Source organism: Nomascus leucogenys, chromosome 13 (genome assembly GCF_006542625.1).
Source record: "Nomascus leucogenys isolate Asia chromosome 13, Asia_NLE_v1, whole genome shotgun sequence".
Classification (NCBI taxonomy): Eukaryota; Metazoa; Chordata; class Mammalia; order Primates; family Hylobatidae; genus Nomascus; species Nomascus leucogenys.
In genome coordinates this window covers 97,245,976-97,252,583 of record NC_044393.1, presented here as the reverse complement: position 1 = coordinate 97,252,583, position 6,608 = coordinate 97,245,976, and positions in this window count along the sequence as shown.

Genomic DNA, 6,608 nt, shown 5'->3' with positions numbered 1-6,608 from the left:
TCTAGCTTTGCCTTTTTACTTATCTGTCTTTGACCACTAGAGAAATAGACCTCATAATATTATTTCCTCGACTGCCTCTTAAAAGTCAAAACCTTAAGTTAGGGATGCCTCACATTTTGATCAAGACGAGTGGACCTAGGTAAGAGTAAATCAGAGAATTCCCAAGGTGGAAGAAGTTATTCCTAGACAATGAATGAATCCCCTGGATTTGGGGTGTGGAGTGAGGTGACCAGCTGGTCACCCTGGGGGTGAACAGAGCCAAATGCATAAGCCTCATTGTTGTTTTAATAACCCAAGTTGGATTCAGGGAGTACCTGTGCAATTCTGTGATTAGCACATCGGGCAGTGAGATTTCTGCACGTTGCAGCTGAGTGGCCGGCCGCTGAGACGACTCCTTAGGGAAAAGTGGAAAACTCTACCTCGAGAAAGGAGATCTGGCTTTCTCTTCCCCCGCCCAATCTGAGCTCAGGGATTCTGTGCCCCTCGCTCTCCGGATAGTTTTTACACCAGATTATCTTCTAATTGCTGTGAATGCAGCCTCATCAGCAAGTCCCCATGTGGGGACATTATCAGTTTCAAACCTTGGTCAGTCATGAAGCCCCATTGGAGGACTTCATCCTGAAATCCATGAACAAAGAAAGAGATCCCGCAATGCGGTCATCTAAAATGCCTGAAAATGCCAGTGCTGCGACAGATGGCCCTGCTCGGTGTAAGTGACAATGTCCCCAGCAGGCCATTGATTCTGTTTGTGAAATTTAAATATCTGAACAATGACTGATGGTGCTAGGGAGAAGTGTACCTTCAATCCTCCCGACTCCCGCCCCCGCCAGGGTTCAGCGTATCTCAGCAGTCCTAGTAAAAATAGGTCAGTAAACAGCCTTATTTATGGTGAATGCTTGGGGTCCCTAGGTCATTGAGCCACGAACACTCATGGAACTGAGGTGTGGCTGGGGATGGGGTTGCAAATAACTCATTAAGCAGAAAACAGTGTATTCCACGTGCACAGAATACAGAAGGAACTGAGTTGGCAGTGATCAAGACAGTGCATGGGAGGAACTCAGAGGAAAATCAATGCTTTTTCTCTGTGAGAAAGTTTTGAACGCTTTTCCCTTTAAGAAAAGTGAAAACTGTCGTTTAATTTTAAGGAATGTGATCATTATAAAAACCTGGACTCTTTCAAATTACAAAGTTTTGTTTATGAAAGCAAGAGTTTGAGATTTCCCTTTAAGATAGAATGGGGAAAACCAGGATTATATTAAGCCTTGTTTATCAACAGCTCATAGCAATGTGTGTTTCTGCATGCTTTTCCCTTACTCTGAAACAGGTTTTACTTTGCTTAAATTAGTAATTAGTAAATATTAATGCTTTATTGGTTTAATAATACATGTATTAAAAGCAGTTTATTTTCACAGAAAAAGCCTAATTATTTGGTATTGTATGCCACAAAAGAGAAATGCCATAATTCCCACTGGGGGCTGTGGATACTGCACCCCCATAACCAGGTGCCAGAGTTCACGTGATGTTCAAAGTCCAAATTATAAGCATAGTGCCAAGGACTCTCAGGACGACTTCTGTAAATCTAAGCCTTCAGAAAAGGGATGGAACAGCAGAATGTGTGCCATCATGGCTTGGATGGTTGGAGGTGCTTTGGGCATGAAGAGCCTCTAACTGTGAAGTTAGAGGCTTCCAATGTTAGCTCTGTTTTAAGTATATGCACAAAGTCACAGTCTCATAGCTGAGCTATTAAAAATAAAATCAACACCAAGATATACTTGAGAGTGACTCTTTTTTATCACTTGAAACACTTCCTTTTATCATCGATTACACATGCCTTTGATCTTTGTCTTGTGTGAAAGTCTACTATAAAAATGTTTATCGTCATTATGTCTATACTGATGAATTTAAAGGGTCTAGAAAATAGTTCAGAAACAAGGTTTTGGCAGCACCCCAAGCATTAATTAGCATCTGACTTAGAAACACCCATGTGCAAATGCAAAGCTCCAAGAGCAACTTTTGACCCTTTCCTTCTGTGTTGATTGCTGCATGGATGGCAGTGGCATGGTGGAAAGACACATGGGCTCTGCAACATTAGGGTTAAAACCCTCCATGGGATTAGACTGCCCCAAGCAGCCTGGTGTCTATTCTGGGCTCTGGTCTGTAGGCCTCCTGGGGACTGAAAACAGCTGCCTTCAGGCTATCAGGGTGGGGTCCTCAAGGAGCAACTGAGCAGCTGCTGTGCTCCATCTTTCTCTTGCCCATCCTGGGAGAGCCCCTTCCCCTCCCCTTGTCCCTTCTGTTCTGGCTAAGAGACCATTCTCCTAACGGCGGGCTTCCTACTTCCTCCTTCAGCAGTGGATGCGTCTGTCTCTGCCAGAGCAGTAACAGCCCCTGCCTGGAATATTTGTATTGTAATTTAAAAAACTGATATCTACTTGAGCTCTCTGATGCTAAGTGCTTTAGATGAATTATCCTTCCAAACCACCTCACACTCACAATTCCAGATCAATAAGTTATCGGTTGATCTTAGTGTTACTGGACAGGGATCCAGATCCAGACCCCAGGAGAGGGTTCTTGGATCTTGCGCAAAAAAGAATTCAGGGTGAGTTCATGGAGTAAAGCGAAAACAACTTTATTAAGTAAAGGAATAAAAGAATGGCTACTCCACAGACAGAGCAGCCTCGAAGGCTGCTGGTTGCTCATTTTTATGGTTATTTCTTGATTACATGCTAAATAAGGGGTGGATTATTCGTGCCTCCCCCTTTTAGATCATATAGAGTAACTTCCTGACATTGCCATGGCATTTGTAAACTGTCATGGCACTGGTGGGAGTGTAGCAGTGAGGATGACCAGAGGTTACTCTCGTGACCATCTGGGTTTTGGTGGGTTTTGGCCAGCTTCTTTACGGCAACTTGTTTTATCAGCGAGGTCATTATGACCTGTATCTTGTGCCAACCTCCTATCTCATCCTGTGACTTAGAATGTCTTAACTCTGGGAATGCAGCCCAGTGGGTCTCAGCCTCATTTTACCCAGCTCTTATTCAAGATGGAGTCGCTGTGGTTCAAACGCCTCTGACATTAGGATGATATGGCTTTTTTTTCCAGGTAGCTCTTTACACGAGATATAGAGAAGTCTCCAGCACTATAGGAAAGACACACAAGCCCAACCTTCATCTGGAGAAAAGGAACTGGGTTTGGCCAGGCTAAACCCCATGTGGCCTGAGGTCTTGGTGTCCCATTCATGATGTTATTCCGTACTGAATAAGCCAGATGCTGAGAAGTCTGATACATGCTGAACTACTGTGTTTTGATGTGAATGTCTTGTTGAAATCCTATGGTCAGACGGCACTGTTGGCAGGAATTGGGAATTTTTCCCAGAGAGAGTGGATATTCCCACCATCAAAGATCTCGAGAAGATCAATAATCCCAGGACGGGGAATGTGGCCTGGGGAAGCGGCCCTTGGCCTGGGAGAGGGCATGGAGAAGCTGCCCTTTCTCCAGACCTCATGGGCAAGTAGGGACCCTGTTGAACGGTTCGTGCCTTACAAATTCTGACAGCAGTCTTATCTAGAATTCAGTTTTAAAGAATTTCTGTATTGCAATTCTTTCCTATTATCCTCAAGAGTAGTGGACATTTGTTTTTGCCCTCCTAATGTTCAACTCCCCCTTTTCTGGTAATAGCACCTTCAATTTTCCTGGGGAAGATTGGATTCCCCACTCGTCCCATGGGTTCCAGACAGGGCTGGCCCCATCCCACGGCTTCGTGGGTGCACAAGTGACATCGAGCTGGCCAATGAAAGTACTGTGCACCGCTGGCCATGGTGACTGGTTCGTGGCTGAGCATGTGACCCCATCTGGGCCAATCAGAGCCAGGCTTAGGTCTTGCTAGGACTATCAGGGAGAGTCATCCTCTTACCTTTGGAAGGAATAAGCCTAGAGCTTCTGGGGGCCACCACTTGGAGAATAAAGTACACAGAGGGAAACAGAGCTAAGAAAGAGAACTTGAATCCTGAAGACATGCCGCCATGTCTTCAGACTGAAGACCTGAGCCTCTGAATCCAGCCATGCCCAAATTAAGAATATGCCTGTACTTTTTCAGCTTTGTGAACCAAAGAACTCTCTCTTTTTGGCTGGAGTCAGTTTTGATTGGAGTTTCTCTCATTTTCTTCTAAAGCTATCTTATTAAATGTATAAGCTATGTCTCATCTATTACCGTGGGAAGTTCATGAGGGGTCCTTCCCCATGCTTGACTAAAGCGCACTGTGTGAGAACAGCAACAGCTTAAGCAGCTGATGCAGACCCTACAGGAAGTCATCTGCAGTGGGGAGGTGGACAGTGGCAGTCTGAGGCCTGATACCAGCAAAGGCTGCAAGCTTTCCACCGGACATATGGGTGGAGCATGTCATTTTATTTGCAGATCCTCAGAAATACCTGGGAAAGGCATCTAGTTAAGAGGCTCTGGATGTCATAATAATTTGGGCATTAAAAGCTAATGTTTATACCCATGTTCATATCAGCATTATTGACAATAACCAAAAGGTAGAAGCAATGCAAGTGTTCACACACAGATGAATAAATAAACAAAATGTGTTCTAGCCATACAATGGGATATTATTCAGCTTTAAAAATGAAGGAAATTCTACCACATGCTACAACATGGATGAATTTTTAGGACGTTATGCTAAATGAAATAAGCCAACCACAAAAAACCCCACAAAATATTTTATGATTGTACTTATAAGAGGTATGTAGAGTAGTCAAATTCAGAAAGTAGAACAGTGGTTACCAGGGGCTGGGGGAAGGGGGAAATGAGGAATTCTTGTTTAATATGTACAGAGTTTCAGTTTTGCAAGAGCTCTGAAGATGGATAGTGGTGATGTTTGCACAACAATGTGGTTCTACTGAAAATGATTGAACTGTACACATAAATACGATAAAGGTGGTACATTTTGTGTATGTATATTTTACAACAGTTTTTTTTTAAAGCTAATGTGATCTCATTCTCATTATATTTCAGGCAGCGAGGCCAGTCAACACTTGGGATTACACAGCTAAGTGTTTTACATTGTGCCAGGGAGGAACAGACAGAGCTGACTGGGGTGAGAAGGCTGAAAATAGGTTCTAGGTTTCTTCAAGGAGTTTCAGATTGGAGACAGGTCCTGAATCAGTAATGAATATTATAGGAACAGTCCATAAATTTAATTTAGGCTACCTAAAAGAGCTAGAAGTTCATTCTTTTCTTTCTTTCTTCCCTCCCTCCCTTCCTTCCTTCCTTTCTCTCTTTCTCTCTTTTCTTTCTTTCTTTTCTTTTGACAGTGTCTCACTCTGTTGCCCAGGTTGGAGTGCAGTGGTGTCACATCATAGCTCACTGCTACTTCAACCTCCTAGGCTCAAGCAGTCCTCCCACCCCAGCCTCCCGAGTAGCTAGAATTACAGGCATATGGCACTACACCTGGCTTTTTGCTTTTTTTTTTTTTTTCAGAGATAGGGTCTCACTGTTTTGCCCAGGCTGGTCTCAAACTCCTGGGCTCAAGTGATCCTCCTGCCTTGGCCTCCCAAAGTGCTGAAATTACATTTGTAAGCCACTGCACCCAGCCCTTTCTGAGAAAATTTAATACACTTAGAGGTGAGATCTAGCAATATTGGAGCTACAGTCTTAGTTTTTGTTTTTGATTCTCCCACTGTGAATCTGGATCACCTGTAGAATGATCACGGTGGAGAGACAGAGGAACTGGTGAGCCCCTGTGTCATGGTGGGGTAGGTAAGAGTGCTTTGGGAGTAATGAGATCCTTGCTGTAGGGAAAAATGTAGGGAAAGATCCGGGGTTCTTGGTGTTCCTTTCATCCTTTATTTCTTCCCTTCCTTGCTCCAGGCAGCATTTATCCTCTGCATAAAAATTGCATTAAAAATAATTTTCAGCCTTTAATCCCAGCACTTTGGGAGGCTAAGGTGGGTGGATCACTTGAGGTCAGGAGTTTGAGACCAGCCCGGCCAACATGGCAAAACCCTGTCTCTACTAAAAATACAAAAATTAGCTGAGCATGGTGGCGCTCACTTGTAGTCCCAACTCTCTGGGAGGCTAAGGCAGGAGAATTGCTTGAACCCAAGAGGTGAAGGTTACAGTGAACTGAGATCATGCTACTACACTCCAGCCTGGGCGATAAGAGCAAGACTCTGTCTCAAAAAAATAAAAGAGGCTGGGCGCGGTGGCTCATGCCTGTAATCCTGGCACTTCGGAAGGCCGAGGTGGGCAGATCACGAGGTCAGGAGATCTAGACCATCCTGGCTAACATGGTGAAACCCTGTCTCTACTAAAAATACAGAAAATTAGCCAGGCGTGGTGGTGGGCACCTGTAGTCCCAGCTACTCGGGAGGCTGAGGCAGGAGAATGGTGTGAACCCGGGAGGCAGAGGTTGCAGGGAGCTGAGATCGTGCTACTGCACTCCAGCCTGGGCGACAGAGGGAGACTCCATCTTAAAATAAAATAAAATAAAACTAATTTTCAAATGCTTCTCTTTGAAGTACAGAGGACCAAAGTGGATAAGCCCTGCTGACCTTGAATACAAGAGGCAGGATGCCAGGACCTTGCGTGAAGAGGCCTTTCTCGAAGG